The 22,278-nt window shown below is 38.9% G+C and overlaps 1 protein-coding gene and 1 long non-coding RNA gene across 7 annotated transcripts in view; one reads left to right on the top strand and one right to left on the bottom strand.

Moving 5' to 3' along the window:
* LOC126213048 (uncharacterized) overlaps positions 1-22,278 on the top strand; it is a 372,240-nt gene that overhangs the window by 310,710 nt on the left and 39,252 nt on the right. Inside the window, exon 3 of one of the 4 annotated variants that reach the window (XR_007541052.1) lies at positions 14,031-14,150. The exons of the other annotated variants lie outside the window; for them this stretch is intronic. The gene's annotated coding sequence lies outside the window, so the exon portion shown is untranslated. Of the gene's footprint in view, positions 1-14,030; positions 14,151-22,278 lie in introns of those variants that run through there. 4 annotated transcript variants of the gene reach the window in all.
* On the bottom strand, positions 72-21,626 carry LOC126213049 (uncharacterized). 3 transcript variants are annotated; one of them, XR_007541057.1, is made up of 3 exons: positions 21,559-21,626; positions 20,217-20,312; positions 72-2,400 (listed from the first exon to the last, which is right to left on the bottom strand). It is a non-coding gene; the product is annotated as an uncharacterized LOC126213049 (long non-coding RNA). The 3 variants fall into 3 exon arrangements; XR_007541055.1 differs by having other exon boundaries at positions 21,025-21,599; XR_007541056.1 differs by having other exon boundaries at positions 21,391-21,599.

The following is a 22,278-nucleotide window of genomic DNA, read 5'->3' as shown; positions in this document are numbered from 1 at the left end:
GAATTAGATTTAGTGTTTTTATTATCAACAACCCAAAAGGAATTCCATATTTGATTACATTTTTGAGTAACTTGTCACATACATTTTAGGAAAATGTATAATATGGAAAAGTATTAGTTAATACTTTAATTAATAAATTACCATTCAAAATGCATACCTCTGGTCATAATTGTTGTGGTCCAGGAACAAAATCAGAAAAAAGATTAGCTGAAGGCGTTCAAGGAATAAATCGTCTAGATGATGCATGCAGACAACATGATATTGCATATACAGATAATAAAGATTAAAAAAAAAAAAAAAGAAAACAGAATAATGTATCGGAATAGTGTCAATTTTATTTCATATTCCTTGCTACAAGTATGTATCACATTTGAAGGGGACAGCCTCTGTAATGCACAATGGCGAAGTCATGTTACTTCCATTTCAAATTTATACAATAGCAGCTGATCTGTATGAGGCATACATGCCTATGAGTTGGCAGCACAAAAAACATTTCTCACTCCCTGCAACTGCAGGTATATCTACACCTGCACACAGCTTCGCTCTTGCAATGACCGGGCAACTTTACTTTCCTCATGGTGAAGTTGACCAACATCAATTAAACTTAAAGACAAATTAACATATTACAGCACATCTGAGTAATTTTGTTTGTTGACGAGCAGGAGAACTACACTCTTAGTAAGCTCTCCATTGACGCTTTTGGATTTGGCTGTTGCTAGATGTACACTGAAGCACCAAAGAAACTTGAATAGGCATGTGTATTCAAATACAGAGATATGTAAACAGGTAGATTACGACGCTACAGTCAGCAACGCCTATTTAAGGCAACAAGTGTCTGGTGCAGTTGTTAGATCTGTTACTGCTGCTACAATGGCAGGTTATCAAGATTTAAGTGAGTTTGAACATGGTGTTATAGTCGGGTGACGACCGTTGGGACAGCGTCTCCGAGACGAATCGGGGATTTTCCCAAAAGACCATTTCATGTGTATACTGTGAATATCAGGGATTCGGTAAAACATCAAATCTCTGTGGCTGGAATAAGATACTGCAAGAATGGGACCAAAGACAACTGGAGAGGATCATTCAAGGTGACTGAGGTGTAACCCTTCCACAAATTGCTGCAGATTTCAATGCTGGGCCCTCAACAAAGCTTCACGCTCGCCTGGGCCTGACAACACTGACAGACTGTTTATGACTTGAAACACATTGCCTAGTTGGACGTTTCAAGTCTTATCGATCTGATGGACGTGTATGGAGACATGAAACCATGGACCCTGCATGTCAGCAGGGGACTGTTCAAGCTGATGGAAGCTCTCTAATGGTGTGGGGCATATGCAGTTGAAGTGATATGGGGCCCCCGGTGCATCAATTATAACAGGTGACATGTAAGTAAGCATCCTGTCTGATTACCTGCATCCATTTGTGTCTATTGTGCATTCCGATAGACTTTAGCAGTTCCATCAGGACAATGTGACACCCCACACAAACAGAATTGCTAGAGTGGCTCCAGGAACACTCTTCCGAGTTTAAACACTTCTGCTGGCCATCAAACTTCTCAGAGATGAACACTGAGCGTATCTGGGATGCCTTGCAACGTGCTGTTCAGAAGAGATTTCCACCCCTTACACTCTTATGGACAGCCGTGCAACATTCGTGGTGTCAGTTCTGTCGAGCACTACTACAGATGTTAGTGTAGTCCACGCCATGTCATGCTGCAGCGCATTTGCATGCTCTTGAGAGCCCTAAAAGATATTAAGCAGGTGTACCAATTTCTTTGGCTCTTCGGTGTATGATATCACAAAGGGAAATATGAAAAAGAATTATTAGTCCTAAATGAATCTGATTGACATTATGATATTTAGTTTTTGTATTATGTTTCAAATTATCCTTTAGCTGCAATTAATGAAAGATGTGTAGTTTTTTATTATCGCGAGTTGGTTCTTTTATAAATATTCAGGGTCAAGAGATGGCAAAATAATCCACGCAAGATACTCCATATCCCAATGTAACACACTTGCTGTTATTTTGGACAGTTCAGTCCACAGTGTTGCTTGACTATAATGCAGGCTACGGTAGAGTTAGGGACTGTTTCACAACTGCTGTAAGGGAGCTTCTCTTATGTCAGTTACCTCTGCTAAGTGGCTGCATGCTTCTTGCATCTCAATCTGCGACATGCCAGCAAGAAGCCCCGTGTTCGCAGCTATGTTGTGAAGTGACATGCAAGAAACACAACATGGCGTCGAAGACGGGGCTCCTCCCTGCCAAGATGTGACTGTGCTGACTGCTCCGAGCCCCTGGGCGCCAGAGTCACGTCTGCGCCATTTTAAGCTTCCAGCAGCATGCGCAGGTCGCTCACAAAACTCCCTCTCTCAGCTTTCATCTCTGCCATTACAGTCACTTCTGAAACATACAGAGTGCAATGTAAGTGGAATCTGTGATGCCGCACATAAAGCAATTTATCTGTTGTTCCACCAATGGAGAGTAACTGAAATATCTCAAACTAGGTCCAGCCCTTTTAAAGATTCTGAGGTACACCCACCCTGAAAGATGGAACTATATATTTTTTTCAGGAATGTGTATAATAATTTCAAGTATAAGGAAGAACTTAATATTTTCTCAGACACATTTCATATAGCTGTCACCGTTTGAGAATGCTGATATCATGTGATGTTTTCAAAGATGAAGTAGGTAGCCTTAAAGCTGCACCTTGAAATGCTGCCTTATTCTTAAGTAGTGTCCTACAGATTTTATATTATTACGAAATAGGAGGTCTGTTCAGAATACTGCAGAACATTCGTAATTTCCCGCTAATAGTGTGTTGGAGCGAAATGTGGTTGGCATCTCTGCACACACTGTGTTTAATGCGTAACTCCCAGTGTTTAATGTGTAACTGCCAGAAGGTTTGTTGATGTATGTCTGCTATAGTTCAATTCTTTTATCTTGGTGGCTCGCGCATGCCCGCCTAGACGTGGGAGATTGCTGCGTTGCCAGTTGCACATGATGCACGCGCCAAGAGAAGCAGCGCCATAGTATAGCATAGTTCGCAAGCTTACGTTTAGGGGGGAGCGCGCAGTTCATGAAGTAAAGCCACCACGGCCGCATTAACCCTTTCGCTGCTACAAAGACGTGCTCCCTGCATTCCACGCTGTGGGCGATTTTGTCACTGCACTGCTCGCCTGTGCAGACACATTGTGTTCCAACTGCTTTGACACTATCATTCGATTCCACAAAAACTATTTGGCTCAAAAATTAGATTTTTACCTATCTTCTTGACTGATACCTTCCCCCCATAAATGACAATTTTGTTTCGATGTCAACGCAGTTATTATGCAGCATTAAATATAGTAAACCATTGCACGAAATTTTGAAGAGTTTGCAGAGGTAAAGTCCATAGAGTATACTTTCCGGATGGTCGATTTTAGTTGCCACAATGTTGAGAATGAAATGTGGACAAGATACATATATATTTCGTTTAATATTCCACCTTTCGCGACTGTAACAAAAGTTTTACTTACACTGGGCACGTTTGGCTTTATTTTAAAGCACTTCAATCAATCAAAAGGAAGTAGACAAAATACATTAAACAAAATTGTGAACTTACAAAAACATTAGGACTTGAATATACCGTCTGTCAGTGAAGTGCTCAGAGCTATGTCAAATATAATTTTGTGTGTGGCACACACAAACAGCATTTATTTGCTAAAACACTGATGAGCCAACACAAACGTTGAATATTGTGCTACCGCAGCACAAAACTACGAAATGTGACTTGGCAATGGAGGACACAAAATACAGTCCTCTTATGATGCTTCAAAAGAGAGACACGCGTCTGGTCTAAATAAGTCGCTTATTACAGTTGCAGAAGAGGGATGTATTTCAATACCATTGGTAAAACTGCGACTGTGGAACAAAAACAAGAAATAGAACATGAATACCATTGTGTATGTGCCATACCTTTCACCGATGGAAGTGCTTTAAAATAAAGCCAAACGCACCGTGTGTAAATAAAACTTTTATTACAGTCGCGAAAGACGGAATATTTCTCAATATTACATACGACACCTATGTGGTACTTAAATTAAATGTGATATTGTTATACAGTAAATATTATATGAAATTTAGGTATCTTGTCCACATTTCATTCTCAACATTGTGGCAACTAAAATCGACCATACGGAAAGTATACGCTATGGACTTTTACCTCTGTAAACTCTTCAAAATTTCGTGCAATGGTTTACTACATTTAATGCTGCACAACAAAACAAAATTATGTCATTTATGGGGGGAAGGTATCAGTCAAGAAGACGTGTAAAAATCAAATTTTTTAGCCAAATAGTTTTTGTGAAATCGAATGATAAGTGTGTCAAAGCAGTGGGAACACCATGTGTCTGCACAGGCGAGAAGTGCAGTGATGACAAAATCACACACAGCGCGGAATGCGAGGAGCACGTGTCTGCAGCAGCGAAAAAGTTAATGAAGAGGCAAAGCACTAGAAATTTCATTCAAACGAATAAAATTCGTGAAGTAAGGCACTCCACTATTGTTTTTAAATAAAGAAAATTTTACGCACCGCACAAGGTTTGAACTCATAACCTTTCACTTGGCAGCCCAACACCTTCACCGTTCCGCTACCTCAGCTCATCGAATAGTTTAACTCCATAAGGAGTCTAACACCTCACGCAACTACTTATAAACACTGTTGGTATGACTATGAATTACTCACGCTTCGTCGAAGTACAATAGGAAATAAACAATTACCGCTGTTCTTTATTGCGAAAAAGCAGTTCGTGAGATTGAAACAAACACCTTTCCTTGCTATCGCCTGAATTAGGAGTCTTATTGCTTGTTTGGTTTAATTAATAGAATATGAAGCAATTGGTATAAAGAATGCTTTTTCCAAACTTTCTATAAAAGAAAGTCTGCTATCAAGACATTGCTTTTGTTCTATTACTCTATTTATGACGGAACGTTTCTAAAACTGAAGACACTCGTCCGTGCTCTGCACTGCAGTCGAGATCTGGCAACGTCGTTCTCTGTTCATTGGCTGACTGTGTTTTGTGACGTCAGATGCGCAGAACGAACCTAAACTCGGTCGCCAAGATATATGATGCGCACTTTAGTTACTGTTCAGTGCTGTATTGAGTAGAATGTTGTGTCACATACTTTGCAAATTTCGAGGTAGTAGAGTTCAGAGGAGCCACGTGTCTGCTTTAAATTTTGCGTGAAACTCAAGAAAACCTTTACAGATACACATCAAATGATGCAGAAAACGCACAGTGACGCGTGCTTAAGCCATACTTGATGTTACAAGTAGTTCACACAGTTTAAAACTCGCCGGACAGTAGCTAAAGATGACCCTCGTTCAGGACGCCCTTCAAAGCCTGCTGACGACGCTCCTATCAGGAAATTCAGCAAAACTGTGTGTGCCAATCAAGACCTACTGTCCGAGAGATTGCAGAAGAATGTAACATTTCGGTAGGATCATGTCACGAAACACTGACACAGCATTTTGAGATGCATCGTGTTGCTGCCAAGTTCGCCCCACGGCTCATGAGTCGAGACCAGGAAGACCTCCGCCTCGCAATCTGTGAACAGCTTTTGTATCGCACAAATGAGAACAAGATGTTCCTTAAAAACATCATTATGATACAATAACTTAAATTCTGTAACACCTAGCTGATCTCATTCTGTTGTAGAGACACAAAAAGCCTCTGCACCTATTCAGATTTTTGGGAGTGCATCAGCCGTGATGATTCTGTCCAAATGTGTTACTTGAATTAATATTAACAGTAACATGAATCCAATTTTACATGTAGCATCAACATCACCCAAGTATGTCTGTACGAAGCATCACAAGTGTTTCGTAAGTCCCATATAACATTGTGAAATCCCCTGTACTTGCTTCTTGTGATGCAACGGGTTAAGGTGGGTAATCACTTGCTCGACTTTCAGCTTACATACTGATGAAGAAGGAAAGCGCATGAACACAATGCAGCAACCTTGCTTCCCATGCACTTCTACCACATATTCTTCCCACCTCCACACTGTAACACACATGGAACACAATTTATCCATAAATATGACTACTGTTCTTAGATGTGGTACACACATTTAACATTTGTTTTTAACTCCTTTCATTTCAAGTTAAACGTGAATTTTACGTCTTTAGAACAATAATTTTCATAATGTTGCAATTTTTCTAAACCCTGCAACACAAACTATTAGTCCTGGAGAAAAATGAATAAAACCTTTTTGGTAGCAAATTTTAAATTTGTACTGGTAAACATTTTTGCTGCAAGCTGCACTGTTCAAGTTATCCAACCAATTATAAAAAAATTAACCTTTAAACAACCCCTCCCCCACTCCAATGCACACATCACTGGACAGGATTTTCACGACACTCGTTCCTAGTAATGTGCAAAAATTTGTGACTACACAATTTTGTTCCCCTCATTTTCCTTCTCTGACTGGATTACATGGTGAATACACGTTTTTCAGTCACATCAGTAAATTTCTGCCAGTTTGCCAAAATTAGTTCAGAACACTATTGGCATATTTTCAATGCCACCTGGAGATACTCATTTACAATGAAACTGGTTTTGGTGTAACGAATGTACTTGAAACATGGTTGTGGTGGTTGTTATTAACATTTAATACACCATGCAGTTCAACTGTGTGAGAATATTAATACATAAACAATTCATTTGCCAGCAGAAAATCTGTAGCAGGAGCATGTAAGACATTTCAAACATTTTTAATGAAAACTGTGACATGCTACTATGGTGTAATGTATGTAAATGAACATAACGATTACACAACGAAGCATAAAATGTAATTTCATGTTGTTTAATGTTATTTTGTACTGGGCACACACCAAAAAGTTTTACTTTCTAGATACCTGGCAGCTAGACTTCCTATCTCATTCCATTGTACAACAGTTGAGGATGCACACTAAAACCTTAATCTAGTAGACCAGGTTTTCAGACTCATTTGAAAGAAAACCTCTGCCAAGCATTAAGAAAACTAAATTAAAAACGGAACACACAAGAAGTTTCCAAATGGAATGGCAACATAGATGGAAAGTACATGGTGATGAAATGTTTGAATGACAGTGGAAGAAAGTATTAAAATTGTAAAAACAAACTTCCTATTTTTTGCGAGCCAACGCAGACAGTAATCATGGGTTATTTTCATTCAGAATGGTAAATATGAGATACAAAGTGACAGAGGAAATTTTTGGGTCTAGTCTGTAAGGGACAGTAGGGATACATATTGGCTTAAAGACTACCTAATGGAATTCTTCTAAAGGCAAAAAGTTTCTCAAGACAAAAAAATACACAGGGTGTATACGGGGACAAGGAAAAAATGCCCGGATTTTCCCCGGATATCCAATTTTAAAAAATATGCTTTTTCCCAGGTGAAAATACACTTTTTCCGTGCTAAGTGACAGCAGGGTTTCCGTAGATTTTCCCTCGGAACTGTAAAACTTATCAATACTTTGAATGGTTAATGTTATACACACTCGCGTAGAACTTCCCGGGGGAGGGGGGAGGGGGGCGTGGGGGGAGAAATAGAGAGAGACTTTTAGTGAAGGGAAAAAAATAAGTTTTGGATGGACCTTTGATTTGCAGCAACATACACGCTGCATATTTTCGTATTATGAAAGTCTTAATTCAAATTGCACCAACCACAGCACGTTAGTTTCCCGAGCGTTGAAACTGAGGTTGCGATGTCCTTCTGTGTGCCAATCATATCTCATGCCACATGATCTTGGCAGCTGATGACAGCAGATATTCAGAGCATAGGACAAATGTTACAGTCAGCCAATAGCAAGATCACTGGTTACGTAGCGCAAATACACAGAGGTGAAAAGTTAGAGGTTTATATTAATATACATATTATAGCTACAAGAAAAGCTAAGCTTTCACATATAATATTAGTCTCTACGATTAACAAGCTACAATAGAAGCTAAGCTTTCACATGTAATATTGATCTTTTTTGCGTGTGTTATACTTGAACATACATCACACAAACGTGCCAGGAAATTTAATATTATGACATAAATGTCTGGGCTAAACATTCTTGTAAGTGGCTGGTCCTCAAAGTCTTCAGTTTTAAATGCTCTGTGATTTAGAAATTCATCTCACTTTCTCACACGTAACATAATTCATCTTGCATAAAAAGAAATTTACTTTGAAAGTAACACATTTCTGTTGTGGCGTAACAAGACAGCTACGCCACACGATAGTAGCCGAAAGGCACGCGTTAATCTCACGTAGGCTAGAGAGAGGTCTGAAACAGGATATGTAATGAATGCTATAAAGAAAAGTACGTAGCTGCTATAATACTTAACTTTAATCCATCATTTATATACAGCATTCTTGATGATACAAGTGAGACTATCTTGAAATGGTTAATGGCACCTTGCTAGGTCGTAGCCATGGACTTAGCTGAAGGCTATTCTAACTGTCTCTCGGCAAATGAGAGAAAGGCTTCGTCAGTGTGGTCGCTAACAAAGTCGTCGTACAACTGGGGCGAGTGCTAGTCAGTCTCTCGAGACCTGCCGTGTGGTGGCGCTGGGTCTGCGATCACTGACAGTGGCGACACGCGGGTCCGACATGTACTAATGGACCACGGCCGATTTAAAGCTACCACCTAGCAAGTGTGGTGTCTGGCGGTGACACCACAATTTCGAACCACCGTTCGCAATACTATCCGGAGACTGTTAGACATAGGTTCGATTTACTAGTTGCCAGTGAGCCCCAGAAAACAGGCATTATTGTGCGTGCACAGCTGCAGTGGTGTAGGAAGCCCGCATGTTCCTATGTATAAAGCACTAAGAGAGCTTACATTACACCATAAAAGAAACAGGGCATCAGAGGATACTCCCAAGGGCATCGTAATTTCGTAAACCATACTAAAATGCATAATTCGGCTTGATGTGCACATTGGTTTTTTTCCAGATTCACAATGAAGTAGGTCCCATCTGATACTCTACATTCTCATTTTTGGTTCTTTATTATGGCATAATGACATACATGGCAGAAAATGATAACATGCTCTTGAAATTCAGTGAACAGTTGGAACTAGCCAATACTGTGGAATGAAACACTTTGTTTCAAATAAAATGGTTGCCTCAGCAGAAAGATTAATGAAGCCTAATTTCTTTAGCAAACTTGAAAAAGTAACTTCACTGTTCTGCAAGGCGATTAATGCTTGACTGCTAATAACTTGGAAATAAAATTAAATCAGAAAACTGAAACTAATAAAATATTTTTGCCCTCCGTAATTATGTGAATGTATTTTCATTCACTTGATAGCTCCCAGCCACAGAAGTCCGTTTTGTTTTCATTTGACGTGGGAGCTGTAAACCAAGAGAAGCGGCGAAATCACTAAATGTCATTTAACGCAAATATGGGTCACGTGGAGACTAACCCTCTCCCCACTACAACTATGACAAATCTGCACACGCAGAAATCTGGCAGCTAGGGGGTGCGCGGGAAAATTTTTTCTCGTCTGCTGTTACTGCCCGTACAGCTGACAGCCACACTTCAAGTAGCGGAAAGCGGGAGAAGTTATTGGTCATACGAGAGTCAACTACGCATGCGCATCAGTCCGTTGGCAAATGGTCAAACGAGCCTAATGTGAACAGTTGTGACATCATTCCCACAGCAAGCAGTTTATTGTTACGAAGAATTACATAGTCTTTGCCCTATACCCTTTGACATATTTTTCCTATTTGCAGATTCTTGTGCGTGCACGGTGTTTTGTTGTTGTAAATTGTGCATTTCCTTTGCCGCTAAAGTTTTATTTTTTTCTCTCTTTTATATTTTATTGCTGCAGTATCATTATCCAGTAGCAGGATACAGTGACATTCTTTGCTAGAGAATCAGTTCTTACTAGTCAAAATTGCAAAAATTTAACTGAAAGCTAAAACAATGAAAAATTCCCGGGTTTTTCCCAGTTTTCTCCCGGATGAAAAAATTCCCAGGTTTTTCCCGGATTTCCCAGGTCGTATACACCCTGAATACATGATTATATTCTCTTCTGATTCTGAAAACATTATTGTAGAAGTACTACTGAAAGCTGAAGGACATGAAATAATAAAAAGGAAAACGCATTTTATGAGATAGTGTTATCAATTGACTATTTCTATTTTGAAGGAGAGGAATGGAAGAGACACTATTTCCTAAGAGGCACTAGTGCGAACTTTACAATGAGCAATATATTTTGCAAAATTATGGAGATGAGAGTAAGACAGTGTTGCCCACCATACTGGGAAAACTAAAGTAGGTTTAGGCAGAACATATCCTGTACAGAAACCTCTTTGTTTTACAACAGCTAATGGAGAACTCCATAGCAATAGGAAAGGAGTTATACATGGGCTTTGCATTTCAGTTAAAGCTTACGACAGTTCCTAGAACAAAATTGTCAGAGGTTCTCAAAGATATATCTATAGTTCCATCTTTTACACACTACTACTGAAATATGCAGAGATATAAAGGTACAAATTAAAATAAAGTAAGTGTTATGAAAACCTATTTAAGTCACCAAAAGGGGACAGCTGTGGAGGAATGTGATGTAGAGGTGTTTTCGTTAAGTTCTTCTGGCAACCAGGCTATTAGCTAAAGATGCATATTATCTTCCAAATCCATGCATTTTAGGTTTTAGGTATATATCAGAAATAGAACAAATGAGAACTACAGAGGATTCTAACAAAAACTGAGTATCTGGTAGTGAACAGTGGCACTAGATTTGAATTACATGCCAAATACAGAGTGGCTGTGAGATAGGTCCAACAATTTAATCATCTACAGGGCACATAACGACAAAAGTGGATCAGGTAGTAGAGAACACACAATACAACGAAACACAAAAGTAATAGGGTGTATGGATTTATTTTTGGTGTAACAAGAACCTTTTATAACAACAATAGGGAAAGATTGTGTGACTTAATTGTCGACTCTGTCCTATGCTATGGATTTTACAAGCTGACCTCAAATGATGACATAGCCATGGAAATGCATTATTTAGACAACAGTATCAGAATTATAACAAGCCAGAAGGAAGCTAATTATGAATTAAGAGCTACAACTGGGAGAAATGAAACACTGACAGACAGGTCTGTTGAGATTACAGATCATTGGTGCACCAACAAAATTTTTGAATGGAGATAACAACGGTTGATGGAAATGCTGGAGACCACGATGTAGCACTGCAGTGTATGCACGGTGGCTGCCCCTTAGTGTCTTAGCACGAGGTAAGAGGAACACAACAATATGCTGCTGTTACGTGAAATTTGTATTCATTAATCTTGTATAATATTATAATAATAATTTTTGAAGAATGGGAACTGCCAATTATGTATTAAGTATTATAGTTTGTAAATGGAAACTGTCAAAGGTCATGGGAACCATGCCAGAACAGCAATGAGAATGCTCAAATGCATCTGTTTACTACACAAAACCTACACAAACTGAGAAATAACTTTCAATATACTTCAGCAGCTTTTAATGAAAAACATTGAGACCTGTAATTGAAGTAGCGCATGAAGTGAAGGAAGATATCTCATGGTGTCTCACCATTTTCTGAGGTTCAACTCCAAGGTTAAGCAGTGTTCAACAGAACTCCTTACCTTTGATTTTAGAACTTTAAAATTTTCAATTAATTTAAAAAAGACTTATTTTAAGCTATCAGTGTTATAATCATATTTTAAATGGTATTTTCAAGCAAATGTTGAACCTGGTAATCTGAATTAACTCATAACGATATGAAAATGGTGAATAAGTACCTCATACCAAAAACTAAATTGGCATAAAATAAATACCAAAATAAGAATTAACTGTCATTATTCTCATGACATACCATCTGTTGGATTTGCCAACTCACAATCAAACTGTCACTTCTCAAAGTAACCTATACATTCGGCTATGCTGTAGATCAGTATGTAACAACAAAGAAGAATTAATTAATATTCAGTGCCTTTGCCAACTTACCACCAAGGAGGCACCTTACAACCCAATATATGCCTTGGGCTATGGCACAGATCAGTCTGTCACAATTGTCATTATGATTTAGCCACCCTATCAATATTTGTTATATTTACTTATTCTCCTAAATTTTTTCCACATAGCTGAGTGTGGATTACATTTGTGAAATTACTGGCAAAAGTAATCCCAAACTGATACCTCACTTTTTAAAATCTATACTGAAGCACATTTACATTTATTAAAATTCAAGTACAGGAATAACGTCATTGCAACAGTTACATTATTGGGCCCACGAGTTAGTTTGCCAGCCAATAGCTGACCACACTCCAAATGGCTGCATTTTGTCAAATTTCAAGTCATATGCAAATGAGGCTTCACAATTCACACGAAGAAGGGCTTCAATTTTCTGTAATATTATTTACAACAATGTGAAGTGAATTTAGGAGTTGGTTATGAACAAACTTGTGAATAATCGATGGTTTATAATATATTTCTTAAAATATTTCATAATGCATTTCAGGTATAGCCCATCATCAGATGGCCTGCTAAATTAACAACACAATGCAAAAATATATAGAAACGCATTAATACAGACACAAAGGTTTTGAAAACCAACATTACAATACTGTGACAAGTCCTTCCAGCTTATAAGACCACGAAGTTACTGCATTCAAATAAAGCAATGCTGAAGTGACATACAGACAGCTAGCAAACAAATGAATATAATGGGGAACACTACATAAGTAACCTTCTTTGTACGAGATGGAGTGTGAGTGACAATGCTGCAAACTGCCAATACAGGAAAGTAAATCATTACTTTTTACCATGATTTATTTTACAATAATAACAGAAATTTTTACACATTTAAAGTAGTGTATATTTCATGCAAACATACAGGGAAATTAAACATATTGAAGACATGAAGTAAACAATAAAAAGAGTAAAGTAAAAATATTTAACCTTAGCATAAAATTGTAGTTACAAAGTACCTTGCAGTGTAACTGGATATATACAAAATCTACTCACCAAGCAGCGGGGGGGGGGGGGGGGGGGGTGAACACAGATATAGAAGTTATTATGCATGCAAGCTTTCAGAGCCATTGGCTCCTCCTCCTGGCAGAAGAATTGAAGGGGAACAGAGGATAAGGATTGATGGGTTGGTTGATTTGGAGGGAGGAGGCCAAACAGCGAGGTCACCAGCCCCATCAGATTACGGAAGGATGGGGAAGGAAGTCAGCCATGCCCTTTCAAAGGAACTATCCTAGAATTTGCCTGAGGCGATTTAAGGAAATCGAGGAAAACGTAAATCAGGATGGCCAGATGCAGGTTTGAACCGTCTTCCTCCTGAATGCGAGTTCACAGCGCCACCTCACTTGATATGAAGGAAAAAGACTAGTGAGGTTTAGGAAAAGGGGTAGAGTTCAGAGGAGTCACCTGGAACCCCATATCAGGGGCAAATTACCAGATGGGATGAGAAGGAAAGACATTGTTGGGACCTGCACTGGACAAGGTTTGAAAACCTGAGAGCTAAAAAGTGGAAAATAGGGCAGTATGGAAGACAGATTACTGCTGAAACATCATACACAAGTTAACAAGGGCGCTGTGTGTGATAGAGGTGGGAGGGGGTGGTAAAAAAACACACATCAGAAAATGAAAGATATAGAAAACTAAAATGTAGTGAAGAAATGCTGAGATGGAAGAAATTAATCTAAATAAAGGCCAGGTGGGTGGCAAGAACTAAGGACATGTTGTAGTGCCAGTTCCCACCAGTGGATGTCAGAGACTGGTGTCTGGGGGAAGAATCCAGATAGTATGTGTGGTGAAACAGGCACCAAGGTCATGACTGTCATGTTTTAGTGCATGCTGTGCAACAGGATATTGTGTTTGCCAGGATACACCCTCTGTCTATGCCCCATTCATCCTGATAACCTGGTGGTAGTCATGCCGATATAAAAAGCCAAGTAGTGTGCATGTAACAGCTAGTTTATGATGTGTCATTTCACAGGTGGCTCTGCCTTTGATAATATATGTTTTTCCAGTTACAGGACTGGTATACATGGTGGTTGGAGGTTGTTTTATTTCACTATGTGTACCTCACAAAACAGAAAACAGTAGATTTGTATTAGTGGGAGATGCGGAAGAAATCATGGAGAAATTGAAGAGTCCAGTTGCACGAACTAGGAAAAGACTGCCTCTAAGTTGAAGTGTTTTGAGGTAGTAAGTACTGAGGAATAATCAACATTTTATTCTCATTACTGTACTAACCCAGTGCTAACTAATCAATGAAAAAGTGAATGGTAACAGACTATGGTTTTCAGCATTTTTGATTAGCTACTACCTTAATTTCTCTTCTGTATTTTGCACAGTTGCAAATGTATGATCTTCCATTTTGTGATGCACACAGTCAAATAAAACAAGTTACAAAATAAGTATTTTGTATGCCCAAGTAAAATCTTTTTATATATATATATTATTTTCAGACATGTCCGAAAGAACAGATACCATCGGTGACCATGCAGCTCGGTAGAATGAAATTACAATGAAATAAATACCCTTAGCTGCATACAGGCATTGACATACGTCAACTAGGACAGATGAAATTGTGTGCCCCAGCCTGGAATTGAACCCAGGATCTCCTGCTTACATGGTAGACGCTCTACATCTGAGCCACCGTGGGCACAGAGGTTAGTGCGACTGCAGCGACATATCTCTGGCACGCCTCCCGTGAGACCCACATTCTCAACTTATTGTCTCACACTGTATTGATAGTGCCTTTGTTTTGGACATTTGACCATTTTCTTCCGTGCAGATGCAACAGTGCCTGAACTCTTACGGGAATCGGCAGTAAGATCGCGAGTAATGAGTATAACGGGCAGGGGCACTATGAACATAGTGCAGGTCAATAAGCTGAGGATGTGGGTCTCACGGGAGGTGCGCCAGAGGTAAGTCCGTGCAGTTGCACTATCCTCCATGTCCTCGGCGGCTCAGATGAACAGAGTGTCTGCCATGTAAGAAGGAGATCCCGGGTTCCGAGTCTCGGTTGGGGCACACATTTTCATCTGTCCCTGTTGACATATAACAACACATATGCAACTAAGGGTATTCATTTCTTTGTAATTAAATCTTTTTACTTTACCTTTCTTTCTTTATCTTTTACTACTTGTTTTAAATTGTTTTATTCTGCATTTACGTTGGCATGAAATACATCCTAACTTAAATGTGTAAAAAGTTCTGTTCTTATTGTGAAACAAATCTTGGTATGAAGTAATGGCTTACCATCTATCCTATATTGGCAGGCTGCACAGCCACCACTCATATCCCATCTAGCATAAGTGAGGTTACTTATGTAGTGATGAGGGCCACTATATTCATTCTTCCGCTAGATGTGTGTGTATGTCATCTCAGCTTTTCCTTCTTTATGTGAATAAAGCAACTTCATGGTCTTATAAGTCTAAAGACTTCTTTGTCATAGCACTGTAATTATATTGTATTGCAGTATGTATTTATGTAAAAAAAATATGAATTTTGGTTTTCACACCTTTATACCCGTATTCCCCCCATGAACCATGGACCTTGCCGTTGGAGGGGAGGCTTGCGTGCCTCAGCGATACAGATGGCCGTACCGTAGGTGCAACCACAACGGAGGGGTATCTGTTGAGAGGCCAGACAAACCTGTGGATCCTGAAGAGGGGCAGCAGCCTTTTCAGTAGTTGCAGGGGCAACAGTCTGGATGATTGACTGATCTGGCCTTGTAACATTAACCAAAACGGCCTTGCTGTGCTGGTACTGCGAACGGCTGAAAGCAAGGGGAAACTACAGCCGTAATTTTTCCCGAGGACATGCAGCTCTACTGTATGATTAAATGACGATGGCGTCCTCTTGGGTAAAATATTCCGGAGGTAAAATAGTCCCCCATTCGGATCTCCGGGCGGGGACTACTCAAGAGGACGTCGTTATCAGGAGAAAGAAAACTGGCGTTCTACGGATCGGAGCGTGGAATGTCAGATCACTTAATCGGGCAGGTAGGTTAGAAAATTTGAAAAGGGAAATGGATAGGTTAAAGTTAGATATAGTGGGAATTAGTGAAGTTCGGTGGCAGGAGGAACAAGACTTTTGGTCAGGTTATAAATACAAAATCAAATAGGGGTAATGCAGGAGTAGGTTTAATAATGAATAAAAAAATAGGAGTGCGGGTTAGCTACTACAAACAGCATAGTGAACGCATTATTGTGGCCAAGATAGACACAAAGCCCATGCCTACTACAGTAGTACAAGTTTATATGCCAACTAGCTCTGCAGATGATGAAGAAATAGATGAAATGTATGACGAGATAAAAGAAATTATTCAGGTAGTGAAGGGAGACGAAAATTTAATAGTCATGGGTGACTGGAATTCGTCAGTAGGAAAAGGGAGAGAAGGAAACATAGTAGGTGAATATGGATTGGGGGGAAGGAATGAAAGAGGAAGCCGCCTTGTAGAATTTTGCACAGAGCATAACTTAATCATAGCTAACACTTGGTTCAAGAATCATGAAAGGAGGCTGTATACATGGAAGAAGCCTGGAGATACTGACAGGTTTCAGATAGATTATATAATGGTAAGACAGAGATTTAGGAACCAGGTTTTAAATTGTAAGACATTTCCTGGGGCAGATGTGGATTCTGACCACAATCTATTGGTTATGAACTGCAGATTGAAACTGAAGAAACTGCAAAAAGGTGGGAATTTAAGGAGATGGGACCTGGATAAACTGAAAGAACCAGAGGTTGTAGAGAGTTTCAGGGAGAGCATAAGGGAACAATTGACAGGAATGGGGGAAATAAATACAGTAGAAGAAGAATGGGTGGCTCTGAGGGATGAACTGGTGAAGGCAGCAGACGATCAAGTAGGTAAAAAGACGAGGGCTAATAGAAATCCTTGGGTAACAGAAGAAATATTGAATTTAATTGATGAAAGAAGAAAATATAAAAATGCAGTAAATGAAGCAGGCAAAAAGGAATACAAACGTCTCAAAAATGAAATCGACAGGAAGTGCAAAATGGCTAAGCAGGGATGGCTAGAGGACAAATGTAAGGATGTAGAGGCTTGTCTCACTAGGGGTAAGATAGATACTGCCTACAGGAAAATTAAAGAGACCTTTGCAGAGAAGAGAACCACATGTATGAATATCAAGAGCTCAGATGGCAACCCAGTTCTAAGCAAAGAAGGGAAGGCAGAAAGGTGGAAGGAGTATATAGAGGGTTTATACAAGGGAGATGTACTTGTGGACAATATTATGGAAATGGAAGAGGATGTAGATGAAGACGAAATGGGAGATAAGATACTGCGTGAAGAGTTTGACAGAGCACTGAAAGACCTGAGTCGAAACAAGGCCCCGGGAGCAGACAACATTCCACTAGAACTACTGATGGCCTCGGGAGAGCCAGTCATGACAAAACTCTACCATCTGGTGAGCAAGATGTATGAGACAGGCGAAATACCCACAGACTTCAAGAAGAATATAATAATTCCAATACCAAAGAAATCAGGTGTTGACAGATGTGAAAATTACCGAACTATCAGTTTAATAAGTCACAGCTGCAAAATACTAACGCGAATTCTTTACAGACGAATGGAAAAACTGATAGAAGCCGACCTCGGGGAAGATCAGTTTGGATTCCGTAGAAATGTTGGAACACGTGAGGCAATACTGACCTTACGACTTATCTTGGAAGAAAGATTAAGAAAAGGCAAACCTACGTTTCTAGCATTTGTAGACTTAGAGAAAGCTTTTGACAATGTTGACTGGAATACTCTATTTCAAATTCTGAAGGTGGCAGGGGTAAAATACAGGGAGCGAAAGGCTATTTACAATTTGTACAGAAACCAGATGGCAGTTATAAGAGTCGATGGGCATGAAAGGGAAGCAGTGGTTGGGAAAGGAGTGAGACAGGGTTGTAGCCTCTCCCCGATGTTATTCAATCTGTATATTGAGCAAGCAGTAAAGGAAACAAAAGAAAAATTCGGAGTAGGTATTAAAATCCATGGAGAAGAAGTAAAAACTTTGAGGTTCGCCGATGACATTGTAATTCTGTCAGAGACAGCAAAGGACTTGGAAGAGCAGTTGAACGGAATGGACAGTGTCTTGAAAGGAGGATATAAGATGAACATCAACAAAAGCAAAACGAGGATAATGGAATGTAGTCAAATTAAGTCGGGTGATGCTGAGGGAATTAGATTAGGAAATGGGATACTTAAAGTAGTAAAGGAGTTTTGCTATTTAGGGAGTAAAATAACCGATGATGGTCGAAGTAGAGAGGACATAAAATGTAGACTGGCAATGGCAAGGAAAGCGTTTCTGAAGAAGAGAAATTTGTTAACATCGAGTATAGATTTAGGTGTCAGGAAGTCGTTTCTGAAAGTATTTGTATGGAGTGTAGCCATGTATGGAAGTGAGACATGGACGATAACTAGTTTGGACAAGAAGAGAATAGAAGCTTTCGAAATGTGGTGCTACAGAAGAATGCTGAAGATAAGGTGGGTAGATCACGTAACTAATGAGGAGGTATTGAATAGGATTGGGGAGAAGAGAAGTTTGTGGCACAACTTGACTAGAAGAAGGGATCGGTTGGTAGGACATGTTTTGAGGCATCAAGGGATCACAAATTTGGCATTGGAGGGCAGCATGTAGGGTAAAAATCGTAGAGGGAGACCAAGAGATCAATACACTAAGCAGATTCAGAAGGATGTAGGTTGCAGTAGGTACTGGGAGATGAAGAAGCTTGCACAGGATAGAGTAGCATGGAGAGCTGCATCAAACCAGTCTCAGGACTGAAGACCACAACAACAACATACCCGTATTAATAGATATCTATACATTTTGAAATTTGCAGTATAAAAATGTGTTGTTAATTCAGTAGGTCATCTGGCAATCAGTTACACCCAAAATTCAGTATGAAAATAAAGGAATTCCATCACCACCTAGTTATTACTTTTTGCAAACTGTCAGCCTTTTACAGAATCACATTAAAAATTGTTACATATGATTGCACATCTCACTACTGATTTTCATTGGTAGTTTCAATAATCAATGTGTGATCTCATGACTGTCACACCTTTTCTGACAATACAGACCTTCATTTTGCACCTATTGGACTGCATAACAATTAACTCCTTATGACATTTATCAGAAACTGTACTTTACAGCTGTTGCTTGTGCCGAAGCCTTCTTTACGTATTCAAAGACTGCTTTTGATGTAGATTGCCATGAAACTAACTTCTCAGACCAGTGATCTTTTCAAACTCAATTCCAAATTAATTATTTTCAATTAGAAGGGAACAACAACAAGTAAATCACATTTTCTATGTAACTTAATAATGCCCTACCTGCACTGGTTCAATTTATAAATCTCTTTACATTGCTGATATTCACCATAGGGGGACCATTCTTCTGCTGCACATTAAGAGTTGACATTTACAAGAAGCATACCAAATCAGAATAAACCCTTTCTATGCTAACATACCATGAATTCCATTGAGGGGTGCATTATTAGTTTATGGATATTTATTGAACTCTCCTCTCTATTCAATGTGAAGGTCTACACAAACCATAGTTTAATGTAGTGTTATGAAATGTCACATTTAACATCAACACAAAGAGTTCTTATGGGGCAGACACTTTATTGCTCACATTGTGGTTTTGGAGCAGTCAAAGTTCCATCATCTGGCGTAAAAAGTAAAATCATTTAACCATCTGAGATCATCTTCACCCCAATGTTGTCTAAGAACAAAAGCTCAAAACGAGCAAAAAGGGCACAAAGTCCATAAAAATTGCTCCCCCAAAGGAAACAGATTTTATGGAATTTATGTTCCCTCACCCTTCTTTTAGTCTTTTGACATAATTTTTGTTCCATGACAACATTGGGGTACAGATAACATCATATGGTTAATTTTTTTTTTTTTTCCCACACACACACACACACACACACACACACACACACACACACACACTAGACAATAGAAATTTGACTGCTGTGAAACCAGCCGTGTATGCAATAAAACATAGTTGATTCAGGATTATTGTGCGATTTATTCATTTTACAAAATTAAATCAACAGATAACCCTATTACTATTGTACTGAATTTATCATGCATCCAGCAACATACCATGTATTACGCTTACGAACACACCATCCTGCACACAGAAATTAATGAACAGCAGTGAGAAACACAAGAAGTCACTTACCATGGTGTCTGGCTTAGCACACATCTCATCTGTTTTTTCTTCTTTGACTGAAATGGTTTTCAAATTGTCCAGGACTATAGTCTTGTATAGGCCTACCTGAAAAACGAGGGCTCTCATAAGAACATTCAAATTTAAAACCCTCTACTGGCCACAGGAAATGGACAACTACACAGTAAATAAAACAATTGGTATGACACAAAATGTTCAAAGGGAAAACTGATTCACAACTTTCTGGTTATAACATCACAAAACAAAGTAACAGTATATCTAAATCTCAGGCTGGGAGACTATCCAATTGCGAGATTTATGGGAGACAGCTTGCCTTTTTTTCCCTTTATGAATATCTTCAGAATTATGATCAGTCAAAACAACTGAGAAACTAAAGTTAATTCACCAAATCTGAATAAAACCATTTACTATAATACTACTCATGAAGGAAAAAAAGATAAGATGGCTCTTTAAATCTTGATAGATAAATATTGAACTGAATTTATTTTGGGCCTGTACTGTAACCCATGAGGTTTATAATCTTATTCTTATTAGTATTGGTAAGGGCAGTATGGAATTTGTACTGTGAACCACATTTTCATCAGAACATTTAATATGCATTTTTAACGCACGGTTTGTTTGAAACTTTCTTCATCCGCATTTTCTTGGTTTTATACCCACTACTGCAGTGCTGCAACTCTTATGAACTCACTACAGGGAAAAAAACTACACACACTGCTGTTCACATACTGTACTGAGAAACAACTGATCTTTTATTGACACCAACATTTAACACGTGTTCCCTCACAAAGTGACTTACGTTTTCTCTGACGTGCGTACCACTGATGACGAATCTTCTATTCTCTGATATCGAATAATGCACTTAGTGAAAAATACACGTACTAGCAGATCTCACTGAACCTACTTCGTTTGTTACACACTCCAAAACCCTGTTGCTAAATGTTTTTACGAAAGTACACTGAAACACGCCTATTACTATGTTCTTCTGTCAATACACGATTTAGCGATCTGTAGAGCGGTAGGAATAGGTGAATGCTCGAAGCACACTAAATGGCCGCAGCAAATGCAACAGAATTCGGCATTTCCTTTCATCCCAACGCAACAATTCACGAAATTATGTAATACCCGGGGGAAGCTTTAATCTGAAGAACTTAATAGTACGAACCAATGGCTCATGCTACAGACTGAAGGAGCTGTACATCAGATCACACTTATTGTTCCTCGTTCACAGACATCACAGCCCATGGGCTAAGCAAGCCACCATAACTACACTAATGTAGGTAGTAAATGTGCGACATTTCTTCTGGTCAATAACGAAGTATTGAACACTAACTTTGACTTTCTTTCTCGGGATGAACACGCCGTCTCAGTATATTACAGATGTCGCCATCGCCAATAGTGACGCAACTGCTACTTTTCAGGTACGGAATAAAATATCTTTGAAGTAGGCCCAGTAACAAACATTATACTAATTAACACTGTATTAGTACAGTTAACATAACACGGAGGAATTTTCTGCTTCTCAAGATCAAACAAACTATAATATAAATTTTGCATTAATGCTGTTTCAAAATAAAGTTCCGTATTTCCAACATACATGGTTATAAATTTCAGTAGCTTATTTCTTACCCGGAGGCATTAATTTACGTATTTCTGCCAAATACAATATTGCAACTGTTTTTTCTTTTCTTAATTTACACTACACCCCGTGCAGTATATGGCCTCTATTTACGGTGGTAATAAATTATATAACTTAGACAAGATATCTGTATGATGCAAAAAGTGGCAACTGATTCTAATGAATTAAAAGTGTGAAGTTCTCCGCATAAGTAGGTACTAAAGGAAATCCACTAAATTTCGGTTACACAATAAATCACACAAATCTAAAGGCTGTAAATTTAACTAATGACTTAGGGACTGCAATTACGAATAACTTTAATTGGAACGATTACACAGATAATGTTGTAGGGAAAGCAAACCAAAGACTGGGATTTATTCGTAGAAAACTTAGAACATGCAACAGATAGACTAAAGATAGTGTGTACACTACGCT

Source organism: Schistocerca nitens, chromosome 11, assembly GCF_023898315.1.
Source record: "Schistocerca nitens isolate TAMUIC-IGC-003100 chromosome 11, iqSchNite1.1, whole genome shotgun sequence".
Taxonomy (NCBI): Eukaryota; Metazoa; Arthropoda; class Insecta; order Orthoptera; family Acrididae; genus Schistocerca; species Schistocerca nitens.
The sequence above is the reverse complement of the archived record's forward strand: the minus strand, read 5'-3'. Positions and strand labels throughout refer to the sequence as shown.